Raw genomic sequence first — 23,280 nt, 5'->3', positions numbered from 1 at the left:
TCGGATAGCATAAAATCTACATGGTCATGTTACGGAAAATTGATAATGTCATGAAAGGCCAACTTGTCAGCTATCCGGTGATGGGTAGTGTAGCTAGTGAGAACTTCTATCTAGACTTGGAGACCACATACATTTGTGATTTAGTGTGTAACTCAATGGGGCTTATTAATGGGCGTATGCTACCTTAATACCTGTAAGTTACATATAAAGGGGAAAAATGCAGCTGTTTTGGCAAAATAACATCGTCAATTTTATCAAAGCCACTCGATGATAACGTATCATTCTGTTGCACTTTTTCAACGATCTGCTACTAAGCTGTGATTCGCGGGGTATGCGTACAACTGGCATTCATACCCACATATATCACGTATCGTGTTTATCGTGTTCAAAGCTGTTGTTATCTCTGAGTAAATTGCCGATACCAGAGCATTTAATTAAATATTTACAAATATGCCAATTATGGTGGCATATATTTTTTGCACTAAGTGAGGAATGTACTGCAACCCTCTAACCAAGCAATTGGAGCAACAATGATCACATGAAATAATACTCAAGTTGGGTGACAAATATTCCACCCACAGACTATATGCGGGTTCACGATAAGGAAAGAAGTGATGGCCATGGAATATTTGAGGAGCTTTATGTTAGTTAATGATACTAGTATAGAGTAGTATACAAATAATAAATGGTTATGAGTGCAATAGTGCAAATATTTCATGAGTTGAAAGATGGAATGTTCCATTCAACGAGGCGCAGCCAAGTTGAATGGAACAAATTACATCTTTCAACGAATGAAATATTTGCACTATTGCACGAATGGAAACCATTCATTATCTGTTTTATACAACACCTTCAAATCTGGATATAATTGGATGTAAAATGCACTCATGCAACAGATTGTTTTGAACAGACAGGTTTCTCTGCTCTCTTACCATTGAAAAAAGTGCTATCAAAAATGTATAACACATTGTTCTATTTCATAGAGTGCAATAGAGCGGATTTTGCATGCAATCGACGAGCAATTGACCAATCAAATTGGCAGGAATATTATTAGGTGTTGTATAATAATCAGTGACACGTGCTGCATTACCTCTATTCTCTAAAGATAATCAATATTATGATGATGGAGAAACATGTATTTCTATATACTATCACCATTAATTTTCATACCAACTGAGACAATGCTAATGTTGACAAAATTTATTTAAACAAGACCTTCACCGAAACTATAAATGATTATCTACTATACTCATGACTATAATAACAAATATAACATTTTTGATATAAAGTTGATTGTGTTCTTCTTGAGATATAATGCTCAAGTTTTGGAATGCTTGGTGACACACTTACACACACTGGAAATCTATTTTAAAATGCATATCAAAAGTGAATACAATTTTTAAATTTTTAGGCTGATACCAATATATCAATAAACTATAAGTATGAAATCACAATACCAAAACCAACATAAAGTTGGCTTACAGTGTATGACTTAACAGTACAATGAATAAATACAATGACCAAAATGATGTAGTGTACACATTTACAATGGTTGATCCTATACCTTTATTACTGAATGCGATATATAGTCAATATTCTTCGGAAAGTTTCAGACATATATGGTGAGAGGGGGCAGCGGGTAACAAACCAACAAACTGATATGATCCGAAAACGGGGTGAATTAGAGCAGGAGCCCAGAGGTTATCCAGGAAGTATGTTCGTGACAGTCAACGTTCATTACAATCAGCAGTTCTCAAGTGACCTGCTCAAGTTACCGTAGCTTTACTAATGCCAAGGTGATTTTTTTTATTGAAACATGCATGTGGTCCACACCAGTGGCACCAGCCTGTCTCCAGGGGTCAAGGAAACTATGTTAATATGGTGAATGTTTCACTGTTTCACTGTTCTGCGAGACTTCACAAGAGCCCTGATTGATACATACTGTATCGGAATAGATTCTAATGCTTTTTGGCACTTTCCTGAAGGAAAACATTTGGGGCGGATTGATAGACTCGAATACGTTATGCCACCATCTCTCTCTTTTCCTTCCTCCCTCCGTATGTTATATATTTTACCCCCCCCCCCCCCCCAGAACTATACCAGTATCCGAACAGTTGTAGCAAGAAATGTCTCAAGGGGAGTGAATCCGTTCCATGGATTGGAGGGGTCAACTTGACCTACATATACCAAATGCACTTGATTATAATCATACACAGATTGGCTGGTAAATGTACTTCCTCATGTTACCACCTCCCCCCCCCTCCCCTCCCCAACCGTCGTATCCATGAAACTAATGAGTTGAACCTGTTCTAACAATTACTATTTTTTAAATTTAATGTACTTTGGTTTACGTTATTGGTCAGAGAAGAAAAAAAGTTATATATTTTTTAATAAACGTATCACATGAATTAGAATAAAAAATCATTTTATGGGAAAGTTTTATTTCCGGAATATAAGGATTATCATGCTCTTATCATATGCTGTTTTGTGTATGCTTCCACTAGAAATATTGGGGTGGGGGAATTATCATACATTTGCCCCCAATTTTTGCTTGTTTTTTTTTTCTTCAAATTTAATTTCAATTTTTCTACTTCAAAATTTAAAAAGCATTTCAAAATGTATACACTATACTATATCATTATTATACTATTGTTGAATTTTCACAATCCCTTAGTTGGAACCCTATGCCATCTCAAAATGCAAGAAATTAAGATTAAAATAAAAGTCAAACGTAACGTTTCGCTGTCAACAGTGTCATGCAACATATGACATTACACCTGTTCGAGTCAATATTAACTAGTCCACAATAGCTCCCTTGAAAGTTACGGGGGGTAGATTATTCATTTGGCAAGGTCATACGACAGTCCATACGTACTGAGCCTATTCAGACAATGCATCATGGGTTATTTTTTACATTAATATCATTATTTCCCACTATATTCAGCATTGATCGTCAATCCAATTTGCTATAAAGATCCCGCTGGGACATTGACATATGTGCTTTGAACTTGCTTTGAACTAAATCTAACAATGGAAGATTACATTAAAAAATTGAGTGCTGTGAAAGAAACTGTGGTTTTCGATATAACCGCATTTTTTTGGTCCACTTCGACTCTAACCTTGACGTATACATCAAGCGAAACCATTCAACACGGCTTCAAGGGTAATATTATGTTTTCTGTTCCTTCTTTCGCTCGTTTATTTTTATATTTTTGCATTATTCAAGTATATAATATACCATTTGTGTATAATGCAAGATTAAAGACTCATTGCTAATAATGTTCTTAAGTTGTGGTTGGCTATGGTATTTCATTATTTCTTTTCCTACATGTTATATAACTATATCAACATTTATACAGTAACGCATTTGTTTCGCACTTTAGTACAGATATTGTCATCCTCAATGGGTAATTTTTCAAAGGTTACACAGATTGTCTCTTTCTTGGTCAAACGAAACATTCGTAATTATGGTGAATATTTAGACTACAAATCAGTTTCTTGAATACTATATCGCCAGCCAAGTGAAGCTGTTTCTATTTCCAAACTCAATTGGATTTCAGGTTTTGATATTCCAAACTGACTCAGCCCTTACCCTCTCGTAGCATAAACTGTCTCAGTTTTCAGCCTTTGGTAGTTCAAGGCTCGCCCAGTTCTCACCATCTGATAGTACAAGGCTCATCCAGTTCTCATCCTCTGGTAGTAAAAGGCTCACCCAGTTCTCACTTTATGGTAGTTCAAGGCTTATCCAGTTCTCATCCTCTGGTAGTACAAGGTTCACTCTCTGGTATTACAAGGCTCACCAGTTCTCACCCTCTGATAGTACAATGCTCACCCATTTCTCTCCCTCTGGTAGTTCAAGGCTTATCCAGTTCTCACCCTCTGGTAGTTCAAGGCTCACCCAGTTCTCACCCTCTGGTAGTACAAGGCTCACCCAATTTTCACCCTCTGGTATTAAAAGGCTCACCCATTTCTCTCCCTCTGGTAGTGCAAGGCTTATCCAGTTCTCACCCTCTGGTAGTTCAAGGCTCACCCAGTTCTCACCCTCTGGTATTAAAAGGCGCCACCCAGTTCCCACCTACTGGTAGTACAGGGCTTACCCAGTTCTCACCGTCTGTTAGTACAGGGCTCACCCAATTCTCACCCTCTGGTATAACAAAGGCTCACCCAGTTCTCACCCTCTGGTAATACAAAACTCGTCTCAAACTCTCTCACTAAATATCTCGCTTAGTCCTTCGCCTCTTTCTACAAACCTCTCTCAGTCCTCATTTTCTGGTAGTACAAATCTCTTCCCGATCAATAGTTCAAAAAGAAATTACAAGGTCCATCCTGAAGCGGGCCACGCTTTCCACGTTAAAGAATGGTTCTCTTTTTTTATTTCCTTTTAGTCAAGACTACTCTTTACAAGATGCACTACAGTGATTATGACCTAGTCCTCTAGAACACCCACTTAAGTGTCAATTCATCATATAAAGTGACAATTTTATCATAATTCTAGTTAAATGCCGGTAGTCACACTAGGACCGTGGTCGATAGCCTCCCCCTCCCCCCTCCCCAACCCCCACCCATCAACCACAACCGCCATCACCCCTCCCGATCCTAATAGTTGGTCCATGCAGGTCAGTTCCGGGTGCCTCACAGGTCCCTTTTGGGAAACGTTCGATCTTAATAAATAAATAATTTATGAGGCTGGTCAAAGCCATGATAGAACTGTAAAGGCCTATTCGAGGAAAATCCTGTATTATAGAATATAGGATATAAAACATTTTTCAGATTTTCAATAGCTAAACAATTATCACGTTTAATTGTACTATATTTGTTTGTACCTTTAATTTGGCTTGATGTTGTTTTTTTTTTTTTTTTTTTGCAATGATAATATTATCAGCCAAACTGTGAAAGATTTAATCAATGTTGCTATCACTGTTTTTAAAAGCAAGCAGAATAGCTTAAAAACACATGTTTTGATAACTGGGAAACGATTCACAAATACGGGCTGCGTGGTGGTAGTTTCAGGCGAGTTTCTTATCATATTCATATTTTGAGCGGGCAGAGCATATCTAGTATAAATTAAGCCGCTAAAGAAGCAAGAGTCCAGTATATAGTCAATTAAACGTGTGGCTTGTATTGGATCGTTACGTATGGTTCTTAACTAGTTAAATAAACGTACTACGAAAAGAGTTTTCTTTAGAAACGGTGAGAGACGGTGAGAGCAGGTGGGTTTAATTTTCGATAACAACTATAAACCTAATGATAACCTATATAATATGGGTGAACACAGTAACTATACCTTCACATCGATACTGTTATACTTACTTATAATATCATTAAACAGGCTATAAAACAAATTGACCGAATTTTGACGATTATGATTTAAGTCCGTAAAGCACTAGTAGTAGCATACCACTAGTAGTACCAATGTGACAGTGTCATACAGGCCCTCTATGCATGCCCTTCAAGATTATCCAGCTTGGCTGTATTACCAATATACTATACAATATTACTATATATATATATATATATATATATATATATATATATATATATATATATATATATATATATATATATATATATATATATATATAATATAAAAGATAAACAAGCGAATATTTTTAACAACGACATACTGCTATATTTCGGAGTGGTCACCACTCCATCGTCAGGCAAAAGTACAAGATCAATTAAATACAAGGGCTAATATACATCCAAGGACGCCAATAGTGATAAGCATGAGTGATTTTTAAACTAGGAAGAAACTTTTAAACTTAGAACAACCAGCAAATTTTTTTAGTGAATATTTTTAACTTAGGGATGAATAGAACAACCAGCAATAAAAAGTAAATAAGGATTAGAATAGCTCCAACCCGTAGCTCGCTACATTTCTATTTAGGTCAGCATTTAAGTCTTTTATTAGGAGACTCTCTTTAATCTTCCTCCTGAACCACTGGGGTTCATTACCAATAGTGGCACAATGGTCAACAAAAGTAGGCAGATGATGTTTATGCGCAGTACAATGAAGGTTACCAAAGGAGCTCATCAGATGTTCGTTGAACATATCCTTAAGCCGTCTATTGGTTTCTCCCACATAAAAGGAATCACAGTCTGGACAGTTAATCCTATAAACAAAATTGTTGGCATAATCTAACTTAAAAGCATCCTTAAAATTGAACAGAGCAGAGATTTTCTTTGCAGAAAAATTATTTTGATATGTATATTGTCATTACACAACCCCTTAATGTAACTACCTAAAGTCTTAGCGAGTTTATCACTGCTAGGGCCACAATATGGTAATTTAACATAAACAGTATTAACTTGGGTCTCCCCATGATCTAATTTAATTACAGGACCCATGCCCAGTTGTTTTCTTAATTTATAAGTAAAGTTTTCCATTTCGTGCAATAACTTTCTAGGGTAACCATTAAAAGTCAAAATACGTCTAATAAATTGCAATTCATGAACGAACAAGATATCCCACGAACATAATCTACGTGCACGTTCATGTAAAGCCTTAATAACCGCAATTTTATACTTTTTGGGACACCAGGATTTCCAATTAATGAACAACCCTGTAAAAGTTTTCTTACGGAAAACTGAAGTGGCGATAGTGTCAGTACCGCTGGAGCCAACCATTCTGAAAATATCACCATCGGTTGGCGCGGAGCGTACAAGAAAATTTCAGGTTTTGATACCCCCTAGATCACCGGAAATGGCACTTCTCGGGCTTGAAAATGACCAACCAGATGTACACTTTTGCCTGAGAACCAAGTATTTCCCAATATTTTTTTTTTCATCCATAACCTTTTTGAAGATTGTAACCAGTCACACATCATGTTCGACCTCATTGCATGTCCTGTGGATCATTGCTTTTGTAGGTGATTCTACGTCACGGCCCACAATATCCAAAAGCCCCACTTTTCAAAGTTTAAAGCCCATTATTTGTTCAGAATTTGAAAATTCACATTTCTCGTGAAGAAAATCACTTCAAAACATATACATAATGTTGCACAAAATTCAATCTATGGACAAGCAATATAGAAAAACCTCCTTGAACCCCTAACAGACAGGTCAAAATTGCTACGAGTACTATAGAGGGAAGTATGATGAAGAATGTTGGTCAGGAAGTTTTCGAAAATTCAGACACAGTTAATTTATTGGTGTACAAATATTACAACCTCTTATAACGGCAATTATAAAACTTGGTTGAAGGAAATGAAAAATACCAGATATTTCCGATATCAGATATTTCGAACCCGAACACTACACACATAGGCGTAGGAGGCGGGGGCTGCAGCCCCCCCCCCCCCAACCAAACTTGTTCCCCTGAAAATTCGGGCAATATGCTGAGAATAAATTTATAGTTTAAAAATGATCTCCTTGGTAATTAAAATAAAGTTCTAAGCTTGGCAGACTAATTCGCCATTACTACTGTAAAAGAGAGTTTTGACATAATTGGACCTGTATGCTTTTTCTCCATCTACATAATAAGACATTTCGTTGTTTACATTAGCATCCTGCGGATGACTGCGCAACTTTCACGGACCGTACGGTACACGATGCCATGCAATGTAATGACCTATGCTTGCTTATATGATATTGACATTGACATGTTGAACGCGCGCGGGGCGCGCGAAAAATTTTGGTTATATTTTTCGGGCAAGTCGTTACAGCCCCCAAATCCAATTGGGCTCCTACGCCTTTGACTACACACATAGACAGTTTTGAGGCTGTTCATTTTTGAACATGCATTTTTATGCTCACTGATATTATGTGATGTCTGCTCTTTGCTTTACAAATTCGAACAGGCGTGTAGCGAGTAATTTGCCAACGGAAGGGCGAAGCTTGTAGGCAAACTATCTAAGCGAAGCGCCACCATGGGTTGGCGCGAAGCGTACAAGAAAATTTTGGCCGAAAATGCCTCCCAGATCGCTGGAAATGACACTTCCCAGGCCTTGTAAGTTGCATCTAAGCATTGTCTATTTTTAAATTACTAGCGATATCATAGAGAAAATTTGCTCGGGGGGGGGGGGGGCGGTCGCCCCTTCCCGAAATGCGTCATGTTCCCCGACGACTCGGTCGAGTTCAAGACCAGCCACAGTTGGTTCCATTGCACAATTGAAAAATTGTTCAAGGCGTCCATACCCACACACGCGTTATGCTAGACCATATATAGTATATATATATAGATACATTAGTGAGAGAGTTAAAATGGAAACGTCAACTAGAGCACCAATGGTGCAGAAGCTCATACCTTTTCGAGCTTAAAAATGTAGGGCCCACAAAACTTTATGGCCCACCAAATTTCAGGCCATTTTTCAAATTCCACCAATTTTGGGCCCATGAGGAATACCCCCCCCCCCTCCGTTAGCAGAATACTGGCCACACCACTGGCTATAATTCCTATTTCCCCCTTTAAATCCTGTTTTACCCACTCTCTCAAACAATACCACTGACCTACCCTATTAAACTTTCTCCCCTCTACCTGAGCAGACCTGAAGTATGGAACGCGAAAAGGGCAACCGTATTTCGTTGCCTAAACTAAGTTTGTTTCGTTGCCTAGACTAAGTTTGTTGCTGTCTAAACTAAAGCTGTTGCTGCTAGTTTACCATGTTGCTGTTGTTCGTTGATGTCTAAAGTCACGTTGACGACTAAACGAGCCTTAATGTCTAAACTCACGTTGATTTATAAACCTTATGGTTGATGTCTAAACTCACGTTGATGTCTAAAACTTTCGTTGCTAAGTTAACTTACGGTTGATGTATAAACTCACTTTGATGTCTACACTTTCGTTGCTATCTAAAGTTCCGTTGTGAACACATTGTGAACGAACATCATTCTTTCTTTTCAAAAAAATTATAACAATCAACCGCAAGTTGCTTCCGTGCAGTGCTAACAATATCTATTACAGAGATTTTCATGCTAAATACAGCCAATGATGTTTTCTCAAATTTCCCGAGATTTGTTTGGTAGTCCCTTACCCATTGTCTGCAAACATGCTTGCATCTTCAGTGCTCAATGAACCCAAAGTATGATGGTTTAACTATGTAACGCGAAAAGGGGGGGGGGGTAATCGTTAATGTCATGCCGGATTTGTAGCAACAGCCATGTAAATATCCTTAACAACCTGATTTGTCGAACAAAATCACGTTGTTAACGATATTTACATGATAGTTGATACAACTCCGAGGACGTTATTTACATTTATATTGTTAATGTCATATTTGAATAATTGTTTTATCACAGAAAGTTATGAGTTGAGACAATCTATGAATTTTGCGGGAAGCTACCACAACATCTCTGATACTGAAAAGGACTTTAAATCTCACAGTATGTTATGTTCTCTCCCTTTTGAGAGTTGATAATGTAAAATGTGCATTTATACCACAGTTATTTCTTCGTTGCAAACTTGGGTAAAGTTTTGCGGTCCCTTTGACCACGTGCTTCAAGTCATGATTCTGGTGCAACACTAATTCGTGTGCATAAACTACTGCAGTCATATACATCGTCAAAAGTAGTAATTGAACTTTCGACATTGCGTAAAAATGTTATTTAAATACTATAATTTTCGTGGAGTTGGTTGTTTCCAAATACTGAAAAGCATCCAGGGTAAATGTTGGATCAGTTGCTCTATGGTTGGATGTAGTCTGCGCTTCGTGAGTAACAAGAGGGGCACAGTATTGAAGTACGTAGGCAATATGACTCACAGAACTAGTTTACTAAACCCGCCAAGCAAGTTCATTCGTAACACCAATCCAGTTCGGAGTTTCGATTTGCGAAAGGGATTGTGTTGTAAATGGAATATACACAAACCTCGCTCAGCATTGTTAAGAATTTTAGACCAAAAAACCCGCTAACATGTTATGCAAGAAACGAATCATCCAAGATACACTCGAGTTTTGACTAAGGCTATGTGTTGTAGGTAAGATGATATGATCTTTTCTCCACAAATTTTCAGGATATGCGCATGTGCAGTTGAAACTCCGAAGTTTGAACAGGCCTAATACAAATTGCGTGGAATTTAGCGAGATATGCACACTACATTTGCGGGGATATTTGAAGAGTTGGGGTAGCTGGTGAAATCGCTGCAGGTCAAAGCATCGAGGTACTATATACGGAGTTGGAGAGGAGGAAAGAGTGGCAGGGCAGGCGAAATGAAGGTCGGACGGCCGCCCTTGTAAAACAGCGAAGCGAGGGCACTGGATAGCATCCGCCATAGATATATTGTGTAGAGCATTCACAAAGTACAGGCAGTGATAAGATCGCATCTTCTCAACTATAAACACTAGTAAAAGTATATGTTATATAATAAACGCAATTGGTGTTCGATCGGGACGAAAACATTTGTCTTTAGTAATATTACTGTCATTCGTTTTACTTGATTGCCGACATTCACAACATATCCAGACATCATGTAATGGTTCAATAATTCAATTTTAAGTACAGTATTTTATGCTGGCATTTTGTCTCGACACTCGTTTTACTTGATTACCGACATTCCCAGATTATCTCTACACATTGTTGGAGGGGCTCAATGAAATCAGTTTAAAAGTGCAGTATTTTTATGCTGGTACTTTGTCTAGACACTCGACGTTGTACTTGATTTCCGACATTCACAGCGTATATGCATAGCCTATAAGTATAACATTATAACATTTTAAAAGTTGTTTACCGTGCAGCCTCCTATTCGTATGAGTTGTACTAACGCACATGTTATCTGATAGGCTGGCTGTGGGAGATACGGTAGCTTATAAAACAAGGTTTCCACAAGTTTGCGTTTGGTGACTCCAAATGGACTTGGACCTCCAAGACCCCTATTGTTTTTGGTGCAGGTGTGTATAGCCACGTACAGTAGACTGACCTGTGTTTATTTAATGTATTAAAATGGTGGTTCGGGCCATTTCTATAGTAACAGCTAGTTCTGCTTATACTAACACCTTTCTAGTGTACTGAAGTCATCGAAACCTCAGTGCATTTTGCATTCTGGTTGACATTACGCGGTTGAGCAATTTTGAACAGCGCCGATAGCAACAACGTAAGTTTAGACAACGACGTATGTTTAGACAACGGAAGTTAAAATAACAACGTGAGTTTGAGCAACAACGTGGTAAAACAGCAGCAACTTCAACTTTAGTTTAGACAACGAAATATGGTTTCCCTTTTCTCTTTCGAAAATCATTTGTGATTCCTAAAGCCGGATCTCGAAAGAGATACTTTGAACAGACTTTATGTTAACAGACTTATATATATATATATATATATATATATATATATATATATATATATATATAGAGTAGGTTGGCGTCTATCTTGGCGCAGAGTGCTCTATGTCCATTGGACAGAGCGGAATATATGTTGATACTAGATGAGACTAGTGGAACACTAGTAGTTGTAACTCGGAGTTTCACGCTTTATAGCGATCTTCAGACAACTCTTTGTCTGAAGAGTTGTCTGAAGATCGCTATAAAGCGTGAAACTCCGAGTTACAACTACTAGTGTTCCACTAGTCTCATCTAGTATCAACATATATATATATATATATATACCCGGTACTGTAAACGTTTGTATTAATATTGGCAAACACAAGGCGTATATTTGCCTGGTCGTGTAACTCAAGAAGAAAATTCATCCGCTAATGATTTTCAGCAGGTTTTTTTGTCCCACATGGCTTGCCATATGCAGGCGTGGAGTGATTCTGTTTACGTTAGACATTTATATACTCATAGGGACGGATGTAATTCATCCATAGAAGATAGTTCTCAATGTCTGCTGTAGAAAGATATACGCTGCACACTAAGGGGCCGTGTCTCTACAATGGTGATGGGGGTTGGACGGGGGTGTAGCAAACCCAGAAATGAATTTCCGTCCGCTCACTACGGCTCACTTTTATCAGACGTGTAGGCTAGGCCTACTATACAAGCTAGTAGACCGGTTACTATAGGGACTCGCGATACCCACTGATACGAGACATCGCATCATGATAAGATTACATTCATCTCGATATGAGGGGGGTGGGTGAGACAATACGTGGGTCAATTCTTTGGTTTTCGTGCCCAGGCTTTATCTTAGGGTTGTGACTTGCCGCTTGTTGCCTCTTGCCTCTACAGTGCTTACAACACATACAGTACACACACACATGCAGTACACACGCACACACTTTACAGAGTAACCCATATAACTTGGAATTATCTAACGTGGTATATAATACTGCAGTATTTTGTAAGTTCGGGTGCTGAGGGGACAGGGGAGAGCTAGGTGCGAATCTTTAATGGCTTCTTTACGTTATACCACAAAATGTTTTCAATAATATGCCATGGTTGGGTTCAATATATAGTTAACTGATTCAACATAGACCAGCAATATAGGACGTTATATATCACAACCCTTTCACATTGAAGGATATTTCCAATGCTCCTTTAATTTAACACACCTGTTCTTAAAAAAAAAAAAAAAAAACATCAAATTATTGCATGGACGCATGAAAGACAAATTAATTTGTTAATATTTATCGTGGGAAACCGAGTCAAGTACATTGGCACGGAAAGCCCGATGAACATATGTTTTCCGGAAAATACACCACAGTCACCGACGACCCATGTAGAACACACACTGACAAATGCATTATTTTCGACATCGAGGTCAGTTTTTGGTAGTGCTGCATGTATAGACAATGTCTACAGGTACTTTGATGATATAACTTTATTGTGGCATTTTGCCATATTTACGATTCACATTGTAGTTAATATTTTTATTGATATTTGACACTTTCAAGGTCAACTCGGCTTGTTTGAATATTTGGCGGGGGGGGGGGGGGGATTTAGAGATGCTATATACCTACAAAGAAATGAAATTTTTTGAACAATATGCAGTATCGGTGAAATTCAAAGGATATCATTGTACAGTGAGTAGTGGCTTCAGTAATACATATTATGTTGTAACAAAGGCTGGTAGCGTTCGTGTTTCGTGATTGGTAAGTCGACGTTGTAGTTTTTAACTAGCGCCCTCACTTACTCGACTTCATTGGCAGTCAAATTGATTTATTTGTTAGCTGAAGTTTGTTTTCCCTTCTCAGTATTTTGATTTGGAAATTAAAAATGTTTATTTAAGTTTGGTTGATTGACCAACATTTTGAGAATTTTGTTTTGTTTTTAGACAAGGTTATTTGGTTTCGCGTTTCATATATATATATATATATATATTTATATAATATTGTTATTACGGAAATGGTCGCCGCCCATACGGCTGAACGCGACACTACTCAGCATAATTGTCGCTACCTAGACGTAGATAATCTTCAAGACCGATTAGTCGCACAACTATTCACCCGCACGCACACTGAATGACTGATGAGAGAACACCCGACAAATCACTGGTTTCCTCTTTACTAGCTGTGCTCATTTTGATAGGCCAGATACAGACGTATTTCCCCGTGATTGGTCATAAATTTATGTTGAGACTTAGCAGTTGTAGACGTGGAATCACCACCGCACGTTACCGTAGTCCGGGAAAATGCTACATGTTGAGTTTTCCTGACTGAAGGCGACGAGATATTAAAATCTAGAAACTTTTTTTTTTCTGGATGAAGTCGTACGGTCGTAACGCACACCGTCGAAACTGCCCGTTCATCTTCGATTTTTTCACGTGGCGACGGGCGAGTTGAGTCGTTGGATCTTATTCAGGTCGGGTCGGCACATCCAGTTTTGTATAGTGTGTTGCCATCTTGAAAAAAAAAACACACAAAGAAAGCCCTGAAACTTGCCACCCTGCAATAGCAAATACAGCTTGAAGGGACGACGTTAAAAAAGGATGCAGGTTTAAAGCCCTAAATCCATATTATTCGTATCATTTGATCCTTGAAAATTAATTTTAGACCATGTGGGCTGGGGGTAGGTTCACACGGTGCATGTAAATATTTTATTTCCCTTACAGTGGGAGCTGTTTTTTTGTGTTGGAATGTAACTTTTCGATAATATAAACAAGTCATGCAAAATTCAAGTATTATAAGATAACTCTCTCAATTTTTGTGATTACAAGGCATAGCATCAATCAAATAGTTTTATAGCTGCAGTGGTGTCGTCAGAAAGATTAATGACTTCTACTGGCTATAACTTATGTTGGTCTACCTCAACATTCTGCAGATTTAAAGACGATGAAAAGAGGCTGGAAACGATAAAAGTCACAGAGTTTCAGGGGGAGGGGTTCCCCCCCCCCCTCCTTTACACCCACAGAGGCCCTTATTCGGGACCCCTCAGCAGACATGGCTCCGCGCTCAGCGCCCGCTTACATTTCCCGCATTCTGTGCTCCCCAAATGCTGCTTTCAATTTGCCGTGCCCCCTAACAAACCGACTTCCAAATGCCCGGAGACGCCTATGGCAGCCAACGTCCAATAAATCGACAAACCGGGTTTATCGTTCGAGAATCCAGCTTTATAAGTCGATAATCTTGGATTTTCGCCGACAAACCCGGATATTTCGGTCAATAATCCAGGTTTATCTAAATTACTTAAAATATAATATAAATATATATATATATATATATATATATATATATATATATATATATATATATATATAACGTATCACAGCACAAACGGTGGGAATATTTTTTGCAGTCAGAGCTTTAGGTCTGTAAGGAATTAGTATCATGTTCAAAACGTATTTCTTGCTATAGCTCATCATGCAGACCGTATGGAGTCTACTTTAAATACAATTCTACTTAAGTGCAATTAATTAATTTATTGATTTATTTATTTATTAAGCTTAATTGTATTCTTCTTAAGTGGAATTAGTTCTACTTAAGTGGAATAACGAGGTTAAATATTAAAACGGCTCGCCATAAGACCGCAATGTTGCTGGTCTCGGTCGGTTTATCATGGAATCTATCCAGGCATAAGGTATGATTGTTACTATGTTACTATGGGAATATTGTTGGCATTTAGTTTACTATACGCTTATGTGTATACGTTTTGGACAACCTATAATGACCGTATTGTGTGTGAGGGTGTGTGTGCGTGTGTATGTTTGGGTTCCCGTTGTTGGCATACAAGCTTTTCATTCATATACGTATTCTTCAGTCCGGGGGTTCAAGGTGTCCTTACAAGAAGCTAACGGGATGTTCAAATTGAAATAATTCACCGTAACCGAATTGGAAATTAGGTATGTAGACTGGTTAGTGGATTAGTTCTATCATAGGTTAAGTGTACACGTCGTAGTATAACAGTGCCTATGTGATTTATATATTATAGGACTATACTGTTCATAACCTATTTTACTATTTAATTTATACTTACTTTAGTCGAGATATGAGTTCGTAAAAGGAGTGAGTTTACGCCGGGAAAGGCGTTGTACAAGGAGATGATGGGGATTCAGGGCAGTGGAGTGCGGAAGGGAGGGGGAGGGGAGGGGGAGGGGTGGACATGCCCCTCTGCTACCCATATCGTCAGTCGGGGCAAAACGTTCAGTCAATGGACTGTTTTTTTTTAAATTATTCATTAGCACAACCCATTGGTTTTGACCTAACTATAGACCCATTTTAGAGCCTATCTATGCCTCAGAATGATGTAGCCTTGCGTGTGACATTTTAACTTTATATAAAACTTTATATACATCTATAGGGGGACACAATCCGACCCACACATGGAAGACGGATTCATTGAACCTACAACCATATACCCTTAATTCGTAAAATATATGATCCGCCTACAGCTATAGTCTGTACATAACAGTCCATATTCCTCAGACAAAGTCACTTGAGTGAAATTTGAGGAAGTCGAGGGAGCGGTGCCGGGGGGGGGGGGGATTGGACGGGGTTGGGGATCGATATAGTATAGACCAATAAAATCAAAAACTGCTAAGTTGTGTGTACTTATAGGCGGCGCAGGGTTGGAAGGTATGGTACTGAGGTTAAGGGATTAAAAATTGATGAAAATGTCAGTCTCAAACATCGAACCTTGATCTCTACCTCATAGAAGCTTTTGCAGTTACCCATACCACCACATATCGACCCATCCACAACCACTTCCTGTCCGCAGTACCCTTTAGCACCTAACTAATAACCCACAAGCAGACTGGTTATAGTAGCGCCCCTTTCAGGACTTTAATGAAAGCGATAATTATGTGCATGCTTACTGAATATTGGACAAGTCTAAAGTGCTATCTATAATTCAAACAAACGAATAAATGACGACCTGTTTTGCTTATCTGCTTATAGATTTTATTGGCATATATTAACTGACATGTTGACAAGGATCCTAGCCGACTGATAGAAAGATAAAACGCTCCGTATAGTCGTGCTTGTGGGTGCAGTGTGTTGTGTACATTATTTTATTGCTCCATTGACATACACACTAAATTCGTCACTCGCCAAGGGCGCTACAAGTTTTCAAATGATATGTCTTACCCCCCCCCCCATCACCACCAACCCTCACTGTGATAGCTATGACGTGGGCTACCACAGCACATTAATTATCATGACCGTTTAGATTTTCAACGAGAAGTATACGTTTAGCATAGTGCTGGGTCATTATAAGGTTCTGGGATAATCAAAGGCCGCAAAACCTGGTATAAAAAAAATTATATATGAAATAAGGATATATGTTTTCTTTATCCCATATTCGCGGTGACCCCTTTAATCCCCCCAGTCCATGGGTTGTAGCCTTTCCTGACACCCACCCTCTATTCAGATCTTACATTTCAGAGATATAGCATGGTTTGAAGATATTTGAAAAACCGTAACAGCTATTGAAACATTATTAATATTACTCTTTTTTTCTGTTTATTTGAACTATGACATGTCGTATCAACTTCTGTCGAAAATCATACTTTGAATAATATGAATATAGAAAGACAGAATGTTTCTATACGCAAAACAAGATATCTTTAGGTGAATTCAAGGTTATGCGCACAAACATAACCCTCATGCATCAGGCAAGTCGAATTCCCTTAATTAAGGTACTATAGTTACACCAGGGAAGGAAGAGCTCACTGGTTTTACCAGGTGGTTGTTACTGGACCTTTTAATACCAGCAATCTCTCTTTGAAATCTTTGATTACACAAATTACGCATCCCGACTATTCGTGGCGATGGTCCCGTTTCATCAAGGTCACAAAAACGATTACATTTTGGTTCATGCAGAATTTTGGTTGTTGAAATTACAGGAAAGCGCCTCCAAGTTATCGCTACCATAGGGGTCAAGGGTGCATTGTTCGAGCAGGGTGCTTCTCAATGACAGTTACTTGGTTTCAGGGTATTCTTGGGCCAATAAAGTTTACATACTATAGTATAAATGTGTTGTTTACAACGGACAAACGTATTTATTCCTAAATAGTTACTGGATTCATTTTACTAAACCAATACCCCGGGTCTTTCACAATATCTATGCTGCTGCCACGGCCTTGTTGTCCTCCGTCGGGTGGTTATGAAAAGACCTGTGTTTGTAAAAAAAAAATAAAAAAATACTTACATAATTGACAGACCAAAACTTAAATGTAAATTTGCCACGGAAAACTGACCGGGCAAATGTTAACAAATTCGAAAAAGAATACAGATTTGAAAAAAAGAAGTCAGAAATAAACTTCAATTCAAGGAGAAACAGACCCAACCATTATCATTATATCAGATAGATAGATAGATAGATAGATAGATAGATAGATAGATAGATAGATAGATAGATAGATAGATAGATAGATAGATAGATAGATAGATAGATAGATAGATAGATAGATAGATAGATAGATAGATAGATAGATAGATAGATAGATAGATAGATAGATAGATAGATAGATAGATAGATAGATAGATAGATAGATAGATAGATAGATAGATAGATAGATAGATAGATAGATAGATAGATAGACAGATAGACAGATAGATAGATAGATAGATAGATAGATAGATAGATAGATAGATAGATAGATAGATAGATAGATAGATAGATAGATAGATAGATAGATAGATAGATAGATAGATAGACAGATAGACAGATAGACAGATAGACAGATAGACAGATAGACAGATAGATAGATAGATAGACAGATAGACAGATAGACAGATAGACAGATAGACAGATAGACAGATAGACAGATAGATAGATAGATAGATAGATAGATAGATAGATAGATAGATAGATAGATAGATAGATAGATAGATAGATAGATAGATAGATAGATAGATAGATAGATAGATAGATAGATAGATAGATAGATAGATAGATAGATAGATAGATAGATAGATAGATAGATAGATAGATAGATAGATAGATAGATAGATAGATAGATAGATAGATAGATAGATAGATAGATAGATAGATAGATAGATAGATAGATAGATAGATAGATAGATAGATAGATAGATAGATAGATAGATAGATAGATAGATAGATAGATAGATAGATAGATAGATAGATAGATAGATAGATAGATAGATAGATAGATAGATAGATAGATAGATAGATAGATAGATAGATAGATAGATAGATAGATAGATAGATAGATAGATAGATAGATAGATAGATAGATAGATAGATAGATAGATAGATAGATAGATAGATAGATAGATAGATAGATAGATAGATAGATAGATAGATAGATAGATAGATAGATAGATAGATAGATAGATAGATAGATAGATAGATAGATAGATAGATAGATAGATAGATAGATAGATAGATAGATAGATAGATAGATAGATAGATAGATAGATAGATAGATAGATAGATAGATAGATAGATAGATAGATAGATAGATAGATAGATAGATAGATAGATAGATAGATAGATAGATAGATAGATAGATAGATAGATAGATAGATAGATAGATAGATAGATAGATAGATAGATAGATAGATAGATAGATAGATAGATAGATAGATAGATAGATAGATAGATAGATAGATAGATAGATAGATAGATAGATAGATAGATAGATAGATAGATAGATAGATAGATAGATAGATAGATAGATAGATAGATAGATAGATAGATAGATAGATAGATAGATAGATAGATAGATAGATAGATAGATAGATAGATAGATAGATAGATAGATAGATAGATAGATAGATAGATAGATAGATAGATAGATAGATAGATAGATAGATAGATAGATAGATAGATAGATAGATAGATAGATAGATAGATAGATAGATAGATAGATAGATAGATAGATAGATAGATAGATAGATAGATAGATAGATAGATAGATAGATAGATAGATAGATAGATAGATAGATAGATAGATAGATAGATAGATAGATAGATAGATAGATAGATAGATAGATAGATAGATAGATAGATAGATAGATAGATAGATAGATAGATAGATAGATAGATAGATAGATAGATAGATAGATAGATAGATAGATAGATAGATAGATAGATAGATAGATAGATAGATAGATAGATAGATAGATAGATAGATAGATAGATAGATAGATAGATAGATAGATAGATAGATAGATAGATAGATAGATAGATAGATAGATAGATAGATAGATAGATAGATAGATAGATAGATAGATAGATAGATAGATAGATAGATAGATAGATAGATAGATAGATAGATAGATAGATAGATAGATAGATAGATAGATAGATAGATAGATAGATAGATAGATAGATAGATAGATAGATAGATAGATAGATAGATAGATAGATAGATAGATAGATAGATAGATAGATAGATAGATAGATAGATAGATAGATAGATAGATAGATAGATACTTTATTTTCCATTTCAGAAAGCAAAAATTGGAAATGATTTCCCGTCGACAGTAAACATTAAAACAGTAGTGAATACGAACAGAACCATACAATAAACAAGCTATTAGTGAACAACTACGAGAATGAAACTAATTAAGCAGAACCAGAACAGAAGCAGCACAGAGAGCTGCAAGTGACAGATCACACACTGTGGCCAGATCGCTTTGTACGCGAGTTAAACAAGTGTATTGCCTCAGGATAAGAAAGAATAACTGAACCTGGACGTTTTAGTATCCATGGGGCAACTGTAATCGTATCCCGGATCTGGTGAACATGATAAGACTGTAAAAAGGGTGTGTATGATCTTCTTTTATATTATTTAGTTTATTCATCAGACTCTCTTCATATATGGATAAGAGTGACGGAAGGCTTGAACCAATGCAGCGTTCAGCTAACTTCCGAACACGTTCCAGCTCTGCCCTGTACTTCTTCGGCATACTGCCAAAGAAACATATACTAGACGTTAGAACACTTAGGATAATTGACTGTTAGAATTATTTTCATGATCGTATAATCAAATCTGCATTGTTTTAATTTTCTAAGGAAATAAAGTCATTGGCAGGCTTTACCCTTAACAGCTTTTGGGTGAACATTCCAATTAGGTTTATTATCAATATACGTCCCCAGGTACTTGTAGCTTTCTATACCCTCTCAACTACTTTGCCATCGATTATGACATGATCATGAACATTATTGCCTTTCCTAAAATCAAATCAAACACTAGTTCCTTAGTTTTATTTAAATTCGACATTAGACTGTTACTTTTACACCAACCAACAAATTTCTGTACTTCACTAACAAAGGCAGAGCTGTCATTATTATAAAGAAGATCAGTCAGCACGGTATCATCAGCATATTTGATAATATTGCATTGGTCACTCGATATTTTACAATCATTTGTGTACAAGCAGTGTAGCCTTGTATAGACTACTCAATTGATTTTTATATTCATCCCCACCTCCACCCTACCACAAGAAGCTAGCTAATAATAATAATATTTGATTTTTATATAGCGCTTTACACCAGCGATAGGTCTCAAAGCGCTTTACAGACGTTATATTACCCCTGGTCAATGATAACCTGTCCCAGAGACAATCCCTCCAGTCGGCAGCAGTGATATACTGCGCCCAATGACAAGTCACCTCACAGGTACCCATTTAACCCCTGGGTGGAGAGAGGCAAGTGAGATAAAGCATCTTGCCCAAGTACACAACGTAATGAACTAGGCAGGAATCGAACCAGCAATCCTTGGATCACGAGTCCGACACCTTAGCCAATTGGCCACCACGCTAGCTAGACCTACTTACAAACAAGAATATAGTTTTTAACAAGGTAGATCAAGATTCAAGGTATAACGTATCATTAGTGGACAATTTTACATATTCCCAGAACCCCCAACCCCTTTTTTTATTCGAGAATGATTGTATCCGCCATTGATAGTATAGGCCTATGTGCATGAAACACGCCACTTGACATAATAAAGGCTGATCAGAACCACACTCAGTATGTACCGTATGTATGCGATGTGCAGGTAATCCGCTATACATTGCATTTGATATACAAACAGCAGTCTATACAAATTTAGTCTTTTCAGACCATGTTAAAAGAATCCTTATTGTTTGTTATATAAAGACGCGTTTGCATATACCCATATCATATTAAAAAAAACCTCCTGAACAGCCATGAATTAATGCACTCAACCGAAAGGTGTACTGATCTACAATACTATAACACTAGTGACTCATTTCTTTGTTTGGTTTCATTCAATTGTTCCCCTCGAAATAAACCATGTTTTTCTTCGTTTTTTTCTTCGTTTTTTTCTTCGTTTTTTGAGGGATCTTTTCTTTTCTTGTTTTCTGTTTTAGTATTAGTTCGAAAATAATTTGAAAAAAAAGAGAGAAAGAAAGAAAAACGTATACATTTTGCATCGCAAATAATTACTTGCATGCATTGGCTACGTATACTGTACCGTGCTGTAGGTATGGGCTTAAGAGTGTGTGTGTAGTCATAGTTTTGTCCGTTCGTAGTGTCACTGCACTTTCAAAGTCTACCTTTCGTTGCGTACAATAAAGGGTGACTTAATGGAATATGATATAGTATTATATGTCATAGTCCTTAAAAGAAAAGAGAAAAAAACTGAACGTAAGCAATTTTTCTATAGCTTTTTCGGTTTTTAAAGGCATTTGAAGACTCGCCCCAAACCGCGTGCCGCCCTTTCCGTTGCTTGCAAATGAAGTTTTGTTCTTGTCGCTACAAAATGCAGACAGTAATAAAACGTGATACCGTGTTATCTTTACCTGGACCAAAGCCGTCCATCGCTGCTATGTACACTGTGTTGTGGGTATTGACCGCAGCCTGTATGAATTGGCTGTACACTAGTGTCTAATTACCGACAGTAGCAAGCTGTGTGTGTATTTTCTGGGATCGATGGTGGTGGTGTCTAACACTTCTGTTACACCTCATTCGAAACTAGGTCAGATTACCGGCATCAGGCGTTTCTTTGTGCGCGAATCTTCACTCCCTTTCAAGGTATTCACTTTTAAATGATTGAATGTTCCTTGAAGGATAAATTGATGATGACGTCGACTCGTCATTCGCCGCAGGCTTTAAATGTTAAGGTTTAATCCCTTATAAATTCAAATAACTTTCTTCCTTTAACTTCTTATCAACAACAGAGCACTGTTGGATGATATTCAACAAAAATTCAAATAACTTTCTTCCTTTAACTTCTTATCAACAACAGAGCACTGTTGGATGATATTCAACAACATTTGACCTTGAAAATTGTAATGTCTTTTGAGGCCATAAATTTCTTCTCTTTTTCCCTCCCATTATTGAGTTTTCTTTTCATATATCCGAGACAAATGACCTAAAGGTCCAGTGACTTTAGTTGAGTGACCGTCACTTTTTTAAATTTGTCATTTCTCAAAAGATAGAAGAAGTGTTATAGAAATCCAACGTAGATTAACAGCAGTTTGATTGAATGGTCTGGAAACATGTAAATGCTAATTTTCTAACCTATACAGCCACCCTCAAAGTTTATTATCATTATAATCATCATAATCATCGTCATCAACGTCATCGTCATCATCTTCATCATCATCATCTTCCTCATCATCATCATCTTCATCATCATCATCATCATCATCATCATCATCATCATCATCATCAATTCATCATCATCATCATCATCATCATCATCATCATCATCATCATCATCATCATCATCATCATCAACATCATCATCATCATCATCATCATCATCATAAACATCATCATCATCATCATCATCATCATCATCATCATCATCATCATCATCATCATCATCATCATCATCATCATCATCATCATCATCATCATCATCATCATCATCATCATCATCATCATCATCATCATCATCATCATCTTGAAGTTTGAAGTTTGAGTTTGAAGTTTATCACAAATTCACTGTAAACATTAGCAAATCTTTCATTTAATGTGGGGAACATTATATGTTACCTACTCGAGCCCCTGGACCGCACGCAATAGTTTC

At 37.0% G+C, this 23,280-nt stretch overlaps 1 protein-coding gene across 4 annotated transcripts in view; it reads left to right on the top strand.

Moving 5' to 3' along the window:
* Positions 1-3,127: 3,127 nt before the first annotated feature.
* The window catches only part of LOC139965311 (cystine/glutamate transporter-like), a 52,767-nt gene continuing 32,614 nt past the window's right edge, over positions 3,128-23,280 (top strand). Inside the window, exon 1 of one of the 4 annotated variants that reach the window (XM_071967546.1) lies at positions 3,128-3,163. The gene's annotated coding sequence lies outside the window, so the exon portion shown is untranslated. Of the gene's footprint in view, positions 3,164-5,068; positions 5,211-14,966; positions 15,148-19,730; positions 20,042-23,280 lie in introns of those variants that run through there. The other 3 variants (XM_071967545.1, XM_071967541.1, XM_071967542.1) reach the window with 3 other exon arrangements.

This window comes from Apostichopus japonicus, chromosome 3 (genome assembly GCF_037975245.1).
Source record: "Apostichopus japonicus isolate 1M-3 chromosome 3, ASM3797524v1, whole genome shotgun sequence".
Lineage (NCBI taxonomy): Eukaryota > Metazoa > Echinodermata > Holothuroidea > Aspidochirotida > Stichopodidae > Apostichopus > Apostichopus japonicus.
Note: the sequence above shows the minus strand (reverse complement) of the source record. Positions and strands in the feature narration are given on the sequence as shown.